This window comes from Rattus norvegicus, chromosome 14, assembly GCF_021556685.1.
Source record: "Rattus norvegicus strain SHRSP/BbbUtx chromosome 14, alternate assembly SHRSP_T2T, whole genome shotgun sequence".
Taxonomy (NCBI): domain Eukaryota; kingdom Metazoa; phylum Chordata; class Mammalia; order Rodentia; family Muridae; genus Rattus; species Rattus norvegicus.
In genome coordinates, this window is record NC_141547.1 from 67866764 (window position 1) to 67879270 (window position 12507).

The window sequence follows — 12507 nt, forward strand, 5'->3', positions numbered from 1 at the left end:
AAAATGATAACCAACAGACTGTGAAAAGATCTTTACCAATCTGACATCTGATAGAGGGCTAATATCCAAAATATACAAAGAACTCAAGAAGTTAGACTCCAGAGACTCAAATAACCCTATTAAAAATTGGGTACAGACTCAAACAAAGAATTTTCAGCTGAGGAATATTGAATGTCTGAGAAGTACCTAAAGAAATGTCTGACATCCTTAGTCATCAGGGAAATGCAAATTCAAACCTGGCACCAGTCAGAACAGCTAAGATAAAAAACTCAGTGACAACAGATGCTCACAAGGACATGGAGACTTAGGAACACTCCTCCATTGTTGGTGGGATTGCAAACTGGTACCACCACTCTGAAAATCAGTCCTGAGGTTCCTCAGAAAAATCGCACATTTTACTACCTAAGTACCCAGATATACCTGTCCTGGGCATATACCCAAAATATGCTCCAACATACAACAAAGACACATGCTCCACGATGTTCATAGCAGCCTTATTTACAATAGCCAGAAGCTGGAAAGAACCCAGATCCCTTTCAACAGAGGAATGGATTCAAAAAATGTGCGTCTACACAATGGAGTACAACACAGCTATCAAAAACAATGACTTCATGAAATTCATAGGCAAATGGGTTGAACTAGAAAATATCATCCTGAGTGAAGTAACCCAATCACAGAAAAATACACATGATATGCACACACTGATAAGTGGATATTAGCGCCAAAGATAGAATTACCCATGTTACAATTCACTGACCACATAATGTTCAACAAGAAGGACGACTTAAGTGCAGATGCTTCACTCCTTCTTAAAAGGCAGAACAAAACTATTCATAGGAGGGCATATGGACACAAAGTTTGCAGCAGATCCTGAAGGAACAGCCATTTAGAACCTGCCCCACATGGGAATACAGCCCAGATATATAAGCCACCAAAATTAGATAAGATTAATGAAGCTAAGTAGTGCATACTGACAGGAGCCTGATATAGTTGTCTCCTGAGAAGCACAGCCAACGCCTGTCAAATACAGAGGCTAATGCTAGCAGTAAACCATTGAAATGAGAATGGTATCCCCATTGGAGGAATTAGAGAAAGTATTGAAAGAGCTGAAGGGGCTTGCACCCCATAAGAACAACAATGCCAACCAACCAGAGCTGCCAGGGACTAAATCAATACCCAAAGACAATACATGGACAGAGCCATAGCTTCAACTGCATATGTAGCAGAGGATGGCCTTGTTGGGCACCAATGTAAGGGGAAGCCTTTGGTCCTGCCAAGGTTGGACTCCCCAGTGTAGGAGATCTTGGAGGGGGGTGTTTAGGCAGGGAAGCCCCCTTATAGAAGAAGGGGAGGGGAATGTGATAGGGGGCTTATATCTCAGAATCCGGGAAAGGGAATGACATTTGAAATGCCAATAAAAAATCCAATAAAAATAATTAAAAAAGAAAGGTACGGAAGTATAAAAGTTAAGTAGTATATATTGACAGACTAGAAAATATTCATCTGTACTTTTATGATGAAATAATAAATAATAGTTTTCAGAACAAAGCAACATGCTTAAAAAAAGATTGTTTTACCTTTGTATTTTTTTTTCTGGTTCTACAAGAAACTGAAAAATATCTTTGCAAGTTCTATAGATAATTCTTGGAATGTTGATGGAAATTGTGTTAAATATGTAAGTTTCTTTCAGTAGGATAGCAATTTTACTGTATTAATTATATTGATCCTTGAGCATTGGAGATCATTCTATCTTCTTATAATAGTAAATAATAAATTTTCAATTTATTTCTTCAATGCCTTAAACATATAATTCTTTCATTTGGTTGGTAAGAGTTACCACAGTTTATTTTTTATTTTTGGATCTTGTGAAAGGTATGTTTTCCTGATCTTTCTCTCTTCATTTTCATTTGTATATGGAAAAGCTACTAAAATTTGAGTATTAGTTTTCTATTCTACTATTTTCTGAAAGTGTTTATCAGGTACAGGAATTTTCTAATGAATTTTCCAGTGTTCCCTTATGTATAGAACTGTATCTTCTGCAACTATAGGTACTGTGACTTCTCTTCCCATTTGCATCCTCTTGATCTCCTCCAATTGCCTTAAAGTCCTAGTACTTTTCGTACTCTATTGAATAAGTATGGACAAGTGTGGACAACTGTAAGAGTGACTTTTATTCACCAGATATAATTATCATCTTGGAAGCTTAGTACTGAATAAACTAACGCTTTCTAATTCTTCTTTATTCTAGCTGGATTGTTCAACTTAGCTATTCTGGTGCAAACACCTCTCCAAGCTAATTGTTTCAAATTGGCTTTTCTTGGCTTCTGACTGAATTTCTCTGCTTGGCATCAAACTAACTTTGTTCTAATCTTCTGGGTCATTTGCATACTCTGGCTCCTTTTGTCTTCACCTGCAATTTCTCTCTCTAAACTGTCTTGGTAAAACTTCTTAACCCCCCCCCTCCTCTTTGTCTGTCTTGGCCTGTCTCTATTTGTCTCTGTCTTTCTGTCTCTATCTCTCTGTCTCTGTCTCACTCTCTGAACTGCTCTCTCAAGTCATCCTTTTTTCCTGTTTGTTCTCATAGTAAAGAGTTGAGTGTGTCTTGTTTACAATATACTCTGTCAAGTCTTTGTCTGATTAATCACTTTGTCCCTCAATTAGACAATTCTTTCAATCATGGCTGTTTCCCTTTAAAAACTAACTTTATCATCACTGTTTGGAATTAAAAGTGAGTAGTAAGGATGTGTCTATATTGCTGTCTGAGAGATTAAAGGTTTGTCATTTCCAATCTTATATTACTCATGATTTTAGTGAAATTGTCTCCATTTAATTTGGTATTGCCTGTATTGTCAATTATCTCTATTACTTTAAGTTACGTTCCACATATCCATAGTTTCTTGAAGTCTTTTATCATGAAAAGGTATTGGATTATTGTCAAAGGCCTTTGAATTGAATGCAATAATTATGGTTTTGGTTTTGAATGTGTTTATAAGCTGTACTACATGTATCTACTTATATATTTTGAACGGTTTCTTAATTTCTTGAATGAAGCTGACGTGATAAAAATTTACACATTCTTGAATTCTATTTTCAAGCATTTTCCCAGGTATTTTTGTATCTATATTCATAAGTTTCACTGGTCTCTATATCTCTTACTTCCGTGTTTTTTTCCCTTTTTTTAAAATGTGGTTTAGGTATCAGAGTAACTGTAACTTCATAAAATGAATTAGTAAATGTTATTTCTCTGTTTCTATTTTGTGGAATATTTGAGAAATATTGTTATTAATTCATTCTTAAAAGTAACATGGAATTGTCTACTCTAAAACCATGAGGACCTTGTGATTTTTGTAGTTTTTTTTTTATTTTTTATTTTTGGTTGTTTTTGTTTGCCCCTCTAGGATTAATAAGTCTCTCTTTTTTAAAAAAATTATTTTATTAGATATATTTCTTTATTTACATTTTAAGTGTTATTGTCCTTCCCAGTTTCCTGTCCATAAGCCCCCATCCCCTCATCTACCCCTCCCCTATACAGGTATTCGCCCTATACATCTCCATTACTGACCCACCCCCATATCCCCTGAACTGCGGGTCCAACCTTGGCAGGATCAAGGATTTCCCCTTCCACTCATGCCCCAACAAGGCTATTCTCTGCTACATATGCAGTTGGAGCACTGGGTCAGTCCATGTATAGTCTTTTGGTAGTGGATTAGGCCCTAGAAGCTCTGGTTGGTTGGCATTGTTGTTTTTATGGGGTTGCAAGCTCCTTCAACTCTTTCCTCTAATTCCCTCCAAGGGGCTCCTGTTTTCAGTTCAGTGGTTTGCTGCCAGCATTGACCTCTGTATTGGACATGCTCTGGATGTGTCACCCAGGAGAGATCTGTATCCAGTCCCTTTCAGCATGTATTTTTTTATCTTCATCAATCTTATGTAATTTTGGTGTCTGTATATATGTGGGCCATATGTGGGGCAGGCTCTGAATGGCTGTTCCTTGAGTTGCTGCTCTAAACTTGCTTCCATATCCTCTCATGTGGATATATTTTTCCCCTTTTAATGAGGTGTGGGAGCATCTGCACTTTGGTCATCCTTCTTGAGCTTCCTCTGGTCTGTGGATTACATCTTGGGTAGTTCTCACTTACCAATGAGTGCATACCAAGTGTGCTTTCTATGACTGAGTTACTTCACTCAGGGTGATATTTTCTTATTCATTCCATTTGCCTATGAATTTCATGAAGTCATTTGTTTTGATAGCTGTGTAGTACTCCATTTTGTAGATATTCCACATTTTTGAATCCATTCCTCTGTGGAAGGGCATCTGGGTTCTTTCTAGTTTCTGGCTATTATAAATAAGACTGCTATGAACATAGTGGAGCATGTGTCTTTGTTGTATGTTAGAGCATCTTTTGTGTATCCCAAGAGAGGTATAGCTTGGTCCTTAGGTAGTAGAATGTCCAATATTCTGAGGAAACTCCAGACTGATTTCCAGAATGGTTGTACCAATTTGCAATCCCACCAACAATGGAGGAGTGTTCCTCTTTCTCTACATCCTGGCCAGCATCTGCTGTCACCTGAGTTTATTATCTTAGCCATTCTAAGTGGTGTGAGGTAGAATCTCAGGTTGGTTTTGATTTGCATTTCCCCAATGACTAAGAATGTTGAACATTTCTTTAAGTGCTTTTTGGCCATTCAATAATCCTTAGCTGAGAATGTTTGTTTAGCACTGTACCCCACTTTTTAATAGGGCTATTTGGCTCTCTGGAGTCTAACTTCTTGAGTTGCTAGTATATTGTGGATATTAGCCCTCTATCAGATGTAGGATTGGTAAAGATCTTTTCCCAATCTGTTGGTTGCCATTTTTGTCCTAATGACAGCGTCTTTTGCCTTACAGAAGATTTGCAGCTTTATGGGGTACCATTTGTCGATTCTTGATCTTAGAGCATAAGCAATTGGTGTTTTGTTCAGGAAATTTTCCCCACTGCCCATGTGTTTGAGACTCTTCCCCACTTTTTCTTCGATTAACTTGAGTGTATCTGGTTTGATGTGGAGGTCCTTGATCCACTTGGATTTAAGCTTTGTACAGCGTGGTGATAAGGATAGATGGGTATGCATTCTTCTACATGCTGATCTCCAGTTGAACCAGCACCATTTATGGAAAATGCTATCTTTCTTCTGTTGGATGGTTTTAGCTCCTTTGTGAAAGATAAAGTGACCATAGGTATGTGGGTTAATTTTTGGATCTTCAATTCTGTTCCACTGATCTATCTGCCTGTCTCTGTACCAATACCATACAATTTTTATGACTATTTCTCTGTAATACTGCTTGAAGTCAGGTATGGTGATTCCCCCAAAAGTTCTTTTATTGTTGACTATATTTTTTTCTATCCTGGGTTTTTTGTTATTCCAAGTGAATTTGCAAATTGCTCTTTCTATCTCTATAAAGAATTGAGATGGAATTTTGATGGGGATTGCACTGAATCTGTAGAGTGCTTTTTGCGAAATGGCCATCTTTACTATATTAATCCTGCCAATCTATGAGCATAGAAGATCTTTCCATCATCTGAGATCTTTCACAGTTTCTTTCTTCAGAGACTTAAATTTCTTGTCATACAGATCTTTCACTTGCTTGGTTAAATTCACACCAAGATATTTTATATTATTTGGGACTATTGTGAAGGCTGTCATTTCCTTAATTGCTTTCTCTGCCTGTTTATTCTTTGAGTAGAGGAAGGCTACTGATTTGTTTGAGTTAATTTTATACCCCGACACTTTGCTGATTTTGTTTATCAGGTTAAGTAATTCTCTGGTGGACCTTTTGGGGTCACTTAAGTACACTATCATATCATCTGCAAATAGTGATATTTTGATTTCTTCCCTTCCAATTTGTATCCTTTGACCTCCTTTTGCTGTCTGATTGCTCTGGCTAGGATTTCAAGTACTATATTGAATAAGTAGGGAGAGAGTGGGCAACATTGTCTAGTTCGTGATTTTAGTGGGATTGCTTCAAGTTTCTCTCCATTTAGTTTGATGTTAGCTACTGGTTTGCTGTATATGGCCATTACAATGTTTAGGTATGGGCCTTGAGTTCCTGTACTTTCCAGGAGATTTATTATTAAGGGGTGTTGAATTTTGTCAAATGTTTTCTCAGCATCTAATGAAATGATCATGTGATTCTTATATTTGAGTTTGTTTATATAGTGGATTACATTGATGGATTTTCATATATTAAACCATCCCTGCATCCCTCAAATGAAGCCTACTTGATCATGTTGGATGATCATTTTGATGTGTTTTTGGATTTGGTTTATAAGAGTTTTATTGAGTATTTTGCGTCAATATTCATAAGGGAAATTTGTCTGAAGTTCTCTTTTTTGTTTGGTCTTCGTGTTTTCAGTATAAGAATAATTGTGGCTTCATAAAAGACTTTGGTAGTTCTCCATCTGTTTCAATTTTGTGGAGTAGTTTGAACAGTATTGGTATGAGGTCTTCTATGAAGGTCTGGTAGAATTCTACACTGAACCCATCTGGACCAGGGCTCCTTTTGGGTGGGAGACTTTTAATAACTGCTTCTATTTCTTTAGGAGTTCTGAGGTTGTTTAGATGGTTTATTTGTTCCTGATTTAACTTTGGTACCTTGTATCTGTGTAGAAAATTGTCTATTTCCTCCAGATTTTCAAGTTTTGTTGAATATAGGTTTTTGTAGTAGGATCTGCTGATTTTTTAAATTTCTTTGGATTTTGTTGTTATGTCTTCGTTTTCATTTCTGAATTTGTTAATTTGGGTACACTCTCTGTGACCTCTGGTTAGACTGGCTAAGAGTTTAAATATCTTGTTGATTTTCTCAATGAACTAGCTCCTGGTTTTTGTTTTTTGTTTTTTTTTTTTTTTTTTTGGTTTTTTTGGTTTTGTTGATTCTTTGTATAGTCTTTTTCATTTCTACAAGGTTGATTTCAGCCCTGAGTTTGATTATTTCCTGCTTTCTACTCCTCTTGGGTTTATTTATTTATTTTTGTTCTAGAGCTTTTAGGTGGGCTGTCAAGCTGCTGACATATGATCTTTACTGTTTCTTTCTTCAGGCACTCATAACTATGAGTTTTCCTCTTAGTACTGCTTTTATTGTGTCCCATAATTTTGAGAATGTTGTACCTTCATTTTCCTTAAATTCTAAGAAGTCTTTTTATTCCTTTCTTTTTTTCTTCCTTGACCAAGCTGTCATTGAGTAGAACATTGTTCAACTTCCATGTAGAAGTTGGATTTCTGTCATTATTGTTGTCATTATTGTAAGACCAGACTTAGCGCATGGTGATCTGATAGGAGGCATGGGATTAATTCTATCTTCTTTTATCTGTTGAGGCCTGTTTTATGACCGATTTTATGATCAATTTTGGAGAAGGTTCCATGAGGAGCTGAGAAGAAGGGATATCCTTTTGATTTAGGGTGGAATGTTCTATAAATATCTGTTAATATTTGATTTATAACTTCTCTTAGTTTCTCTATGTCTCTGTTTAATTTCTGTTTCCATGATCTGTCCATTGATGATAGTGGGGAGTTGAAATCTCCTACTATTATTGTGTGAAGTGCAATGTGTGCTTTGAGATTTAGTAAGGTTTCTTTTATGAATGTAAGTGACCTTGCATTTGGAGCAAAGATATTTAGGATTGAGAGTTAATCTTGGTGGATTTTTCCTTTGGTGAATATGAAGTGTCCCTCCTTTTCTTTCTTAATGATTTTTGGTTGAAAGCCAATTTTATTTGATATTAGAATGGCAACTCCAGCTTGTTTCTTCGGGCCATTTGTTTGGAAATTTGTTTTCCAGCCATTTACTCTGAGGTAGTGTCTGTCTTTGTTTCTGAGGTGTGTTTCTTGCATGCATCAAAATGAGTGCTCTTCTTTACATATCCAGTCTGTTAGTCTATGTCTTTTTATTGGGGAATTGAGTCCGTTGATATTGAGAGATATTAAAGAATAGAGATTGTCGCTTCCTGATATTTTCGTTGCTAGAGGTTGAATTATGTTTGTTTGTGTCTCTTTTGGTTTCATTGCAAGGAAAGTATATTCTTGCTTTCTGTATAGTGTAGTTTCTCTCCTTGTGTTGGAGTTTTCCATCTATTATCCTTTGTAGGGCTGAACTTGTAGAAAGATATTGTGTAAATTTGGTTTTGTCATGGAATATCTTGGTTTCTCCATCTATGTTATTTAAGAGTTTTGCTGGATACAGTAACTTGGGCTGGCATTTGTGTTCTCTTAGGGTCTGTATGGCATCAGTTTTGGATCTTCTGGCTTTTATAGTCTTTGGTGAGAAGTCTGGTGTAATTTTTATAGGTCTGCCTTTATATGTCACTTGAAGTTTTTCCCTTACTTCTTTTAATATTCTTCTTTGTTTTGTGCATTTAGTGTTTTAATTATTATGTGATGAAAGAAATTTCTCTTCTGATCCAATCTATTTGGAGTTTTGTATGCTTCTTGTATGTTTATGGGCATCTCTTTCTTTAGGTTAGGGGAGTTTTCTTCTGTAATTTTGTTGAATGTATTTACTGACCCTTTAAGTTGGAAGTCTTCACTTTCTTCTCTACCTATTATCCTTAGGTTTGATTTTTCATTGTGTCCTGGATTTCCTGTATGTTTTGGGCTAGGACCTTTTTGCGTTTTACATTATCTTTGACAGTTGTGTCAATGTTTTCTATGGTATCTTCTGCCCCTGAGATTCTCTATTCTATGTCTTGTATTCTGTTGATGATGCTTGTATCTACAGCTCCTTATCTCTTCCTTAGGTTTTCTATATCCAGGGTTGTCTCCCTTTGTGCTTTCTTTAGTGTTTCTATTTCCATTTTTAACTCATTCACATGTTTGTTTGTGTTTTCCTCTATTTCTTTCAGGAATTTTTGTATTTCCTCTCTAAGAGCTTCTACTTGTTTACTTGTGTTTTCCTGCATTTCTGTAAGGGAGTTCTTTATGTCTTTCTTAAAGTCCTCCATAATTATCAAAAAATGTGATTTTAAATCTAAATCTTGCTTTTCTGGTGTGTTTGGATATCCAGTATTTTCTTTGGTGGGAGTACTGGGTTCTGATGATACCAAGTAGTCTTGGTTTCTATTGCTTAGGTTCCTGTGCTTGCCTCTAGCCATTGGGTTGTCTCTAGTGTTTGCTTGTCTTGCTGTTTCTGCGAGTGACTTGACCCTGCTGTAGGCCTTTGTGTCAGTACTCCTGTAGAACTTTTTATTGTTTACTTTCAGCCTTTCCTGAGAACAGGTGCTCTGATTTCAGGTATGTCAATGCTTCTGGAGACTGTCTTCCAGCTCTAGGCGAAGGCAGGAATCAAAGCATCCTGACCATGATTGCTCGTAGTTCCTTGCACCCAGTGGGCACAGTTGGTACTATGCAATTCCCTCTTGTGTCTGGACTGTGGGCAGAGGGTTGTCTCCTCTGACTTCTTAGGAGTATCCACACTTTTGAGGGTCCAGGTCTCTTCCCCACGGGATTTGGGTGCAGGGAGCTCTTTGGCCCATTCATTTCGGTCTTGGGCTCAGACCAGAACTGCGGGTACCAACAGTTGTCTGTTCCTATATCCTCATGTCCAGAGGTACTGTTTAGTTTTCCCTTGGACCATGGATGTGGGCAGAGGTGTGAAGAGGTGGCAGTCTGCCCTGCAGTCTCAGGATGTCTGCACTCCTGAGTGGTCAGCTCTCTTCCCCACAGGATTTGGGTTCAGGGAACTGTGGGATTGTATCAGTTCACTTCCGGGCAGAGCAAGAAACAGGAAGTGCTCTGACACAGAGGTCTTCTGTCTCTGTGCATCCTGAATCCACCAGGCAGGTCACTTGGTAGCAGAAAAGTGGGTCTTACCCACACAGAAGTGCTCTGACACAGAGGTCTTCTGTCTCTGTGCATCCTGAATCCACCAGGCAGGTCACTTGGTAGCAGAAAAGTGGGTCTTACCTCTGCTGTCAGCTATGGTGGTGCTTCTGGAGACTGTCTTCCAGCTTTAGGCGAGGGCAAGAATCTAAGCATCCTGCCCCGATTGCTTGTAGGTCCTTGCACCCAGCGGGCACAGTTGGCACTTTGTGATTCCCTCTTGGGTCTGGACTGTGGGTAGAGTGTAGTCTCCTCTGACTTCTCATGAGTATCCACATTTCTGAGGGTCCACCTGTCTCCCCCATGGGATTTGGGTGCAGGGAGCTATTTGGCTGGTTCAGTTAGGTCCTGGGCACAGATCAGAACCGCAGGTACCAATGGCTGTCTGTTCCTATATCCCTGTGTCCAGAGGCACTGTGTAGTTTCCCCTTGAACCAGGGATGTGGGCAGAGGTGTGCAGAGGTGGCAGTCTGTCCTGCGGTCTCAGGATGTGTGCTCATAAGTCTCATTAAATTGTTTATCTCTTTTTGATTTAACTTTGGTAAGTTTTACATGTCAAGTAAACTATCCATTTCTTTTAAATTTCCCAATTTTGTGCAGGATATTAATTATGTCTTTGATTCTTGGGGTTTCCTTGGTGTTTCTGTTGCTTGTCTCCCCTTTTAGCTCTTGTTTTGATAATATGGATCTCCTCATTTTACCTTCCTGTTAATTTGGCTAAGAGTTTGTTAATGTTATTGATTTCTCAGTGAGCCATCTCTTTGGTTTTCTTTTTCTGCACTGTGTTTTTGTTTCTATTTTATTGATTTCAGCCCTGAGGTTGATTATTTCTTGTTATCTGATAATTTTGGAAGCTTTATTTTCTTTCTTCTAGCTATTTCTAGAGTTAAAATTTTTGCTTTAAAAGCTACTAAATAGTGCTGAGAGATAAGAGATGCTAAATATATGAGTGAAATGTTCCATATTCATGGATTAGAAAATATAGTTACTAAAATAGCAATATCTCTTAAATTTGTCTGTTATCCATATGAGAAAGAAAAAAACATTTCTTTCTAAAGATTGATGAATTTATTATTAAATTCAAAAGGAATTACAAGAGACCAAGATTCCTAAAAAGGAGGAAAAATTCTTTCGACAATTCATGTTTCTTGGATTGCTAAAAACAGTTAAATTGATAGTGGTACTAGAAGATATTGGATATATTAACAATAAAATTGGAATGTATAGAAGGAACCTATTTATCTAGTGAAGATTTGTTTTAAAATATGGCATCATGAAGAAATATTGAGGGAAAATTTTTACATAAATATTTTAATATCTATACATGACAGGATACAACTCTCCCATGCTATGGAGATCAGGTGAATCACGGAAGGCAGGAGTATGGAAGCAGAATTTACTAAGTCAAACTTTATTCAAAAACCTCATATTCATTCCTAATACATCATATAATAATTAAAATATATCTGTGATTATTGGCTAGCCAAATGCATACAAATGTCATTATTTAAGATTTAATTCCATGAAGATCAAATGCTTAAATTTGAAAAAAACACAAAACACAAAAGCAGGGGCTGCTTGTCCCATCTGCTCTCTCTTGCTCTTCCTTTCTTGCTCCTGCTATGTCCTCTATCCTCTTTCTCCCTCTCTCTCCATTTCCTTCACCCCTCCTCTCTCCATGTGCTCATGGCTGGCCTCTTCTCCTCTACTTCTCTTCTCCTCTTCTCTGCTCACTCTCCCTGCCTTTTTCTGAATCTCCTAACCTCTCACCTCCCCTCCCCATGCCCTAAATACTATTACTATTCTATAGTAAAAAAAAAAAAACAAATTTCCCTAATTTGTTAAAAAAATTTCCATGTGACATCCAAAACATACTCATGATAAAAAAATTAAGTAAATAAACATTAACATTCAAACATAAGAAAACTTTCTCCTAGGAAGCTAGAGAGTTAAATTGGAAGTGCAGCATAAGATACCTATTACATTAGCGAAGAGAAAACACAAATAAAGCCAAAATATTCACCAAGAGTTTTAAAATAAAATAAATTGCCAAATAATAAATATTCATAAAGCTAAGATGAAATTAAATGTGCATATACTTTGGATAGGACTAAAGATTATTGTGCTTTGGAAAACAGACTGGATATTTCTTATTTATTTTAGCATTGCTTTTATCTTGAGACTACAATATAAATGCATCATTTACTCCTACCCATTCTTCCCTCCTAAACCCTACACATTCTTCTTTCTTCCACTCCCTTAAATTCTGGACACTGTTTTCATGTTGTTGTTGTTGTTGGTGTGTGTGTGTGTGTGTGTGTGTGTGTGTGTGTATGTGTGTGTGTATGTGTATAATATATACATATATATCATATATAATTATTAACTCCTTAGTCCATATATTTTAGAAATGACCTCTAATATTGGATACCCAATGGTCCAACAGTCTGCTCTTTCCTGGTGAAGACTATTTCTCACTCTTAGCCCTAATTCATTGCCTACAGTATTCTGTGTAATGTTGAGGCCTCCAAACCTTTCCCCTGTCAAAATCACTGTGTCTGTTGTTGCTGTCCCTGTTCATCTCATGCATAGTCAGTAACATTGATGAGACTTTATGGTTGTAACCTCTGGCATCTCTAGAAGTCACAGCATGACAAAAAA